Source organism: Atta colombica, unplaced genomic scaffold (genome assembly GCF_001594045.1).
Source record: "Atta colombica isolate Treedump-2 unplaced genomic scaffold, Acol1.0 scaffold35, whole genome shotgun sequence".
In the NCBI taxonomy this organism is placed as follows: Eukaryota; Metazoa; Arthropoda; class Insecta; order Hymenoptera; family Formicidae; genus Atta; species Atta colombica.
In genome coordinates, this window is record NW_017259459.1 from 2198047 (window position 1) to 2199913 (window position 1867).

A 1867-nucleotide genomic window follows, 5' to 3' on the forward strand; every position below is an offset into this window, starting at 1 on the left:
AAATATATTTAATGCTATTTCTGTTAATTAGGAGCAAATTTATCGAATAATACGGAAAATTTGTGCAGTGTGTATACTTATGCATGATTATGTCATCTAAACTAAAATTTTAAAAGCAGAGTTTCAAAATTTCTAAAATTTACAACTTCTGTACATATACTTTATGTACCTATATCTCATTATATATATGTACTTATGTAATATTTTTAGTAGTATTTAATCATACATGTTCTCTAATTTCTAAAAAAAAACCACTGTATTTTTTCATATTTTATAAACGATAATTTAAAAAAACAAAATAATAATTTTTAAAAATATTATTTCAACAATATTATTTAATATTTAGGTATTATAAATTCAAATTAAAGCATCTCGTTAAAACTAGAATTTATATCAACTTTGTACAATTGCTTGTCATTCGTAATATTTTATACATACATCTAACACTTCAATAGAAGTCACAACTTTTAAAACGTGCAATATTAATTTCAGTTGAGTAATCTGTTGAAAGACAAAACGATTTCCCATTAGAGAAACACTCTATCGGCAGTATTCTCGACGTTGAATAAGTTGTGCACAATTCCCCAAGGAATCTCTTCGCGAGAATTCTGAAATATCGCATTGTTACGTCCATGCTACGAGCATTATTACGATGCAACATTGTCTACGAGAAAGCAATATAACGACTAAAAAATATTGAGAAAAATTAACGCGGAGAGATTTTCCTGCTTTTTATACGTAGTAGACAGCTTTCTCACTGTTTCCCATTATCCATCGTATTTGCAACATTGGAAACTCTTTTTCTTTCTCGTTTTTCTCTTTCTCTTTTTCCCCTATTTCGCTACAACCATCATAAAGATGGAAGAACGAACCACTAGCTGTTTATTCCAAGCGCCATGTACAGAAATCATTTTCGGCTCAAAAAGCTCAATTAGAAAAGAAGGGGGAAGAAAGAGAGAGAGAGAGAGAGAGAGAGAGAGAGAGAGAGAGAGAGAGAGAGAGAAATTAGATTCTCTGAGTCTTGTGCGACATACGCATATAGCGGCTATTGTTCACCATTATGTACTTCGATAGGTCATATTGCAGATTTATAATGCACTTTGCGTAAATTAACAATTTTGCAGACCTCAAAGCGTCATCAGCCAGCTACCGATAGTAGAATTTCCAGTAGAATTTGGAACAGACTTTAACTTTACGAAAATTTAACCTAGGACCATTGCAATTATTGGTGATCCAATATTACACAATCCGATAATTATGCAAATTTTCATGAAATAATGTATAGGAATGAAATTGTTGTTAAGAAAAAATTTTTATCATAGCTATATAGAAAAACGTAAATCTTTAAATATAAATCTCTTTTAATATAAATGTTATTGAAATAAAAAAAATATTTCGTCAAAATACTTGCAATTCTGAATAAATTTACGAAAATTTTACAATAGTCTTTTTCTCAAATTTTTAATTCTTTAATAATTAAATAAAAATAAAAAATTAAAATCAGGAAAATTCCATAACTAATTCTAATGTTAAAAGCAGAAAAATGTTTAAAAAATTTTTTAAAAAATATTGCCACTCAACATAAAATTTTCACGTATATTATCGTATTTATATTAAAATCTAATTATTTTTACGAAATTACTTATCTATAACTTCAATATTGTTTTTAAATTTCAAGAGGATAAGATAGAACGAAAGCTATCGTTTCTGCGGAAGTTATGAGCAAACGAGAAAACCCGAGTTTTGGTTTACCCAATATAAATCCTAGGAGTGACCGAGAGTAGCTATGATTTTCAGTAGCATTTTCACATAGACGATATCTCCGTCTTGCATGATATTAAAGAATGAAAACAATATTTTATATATA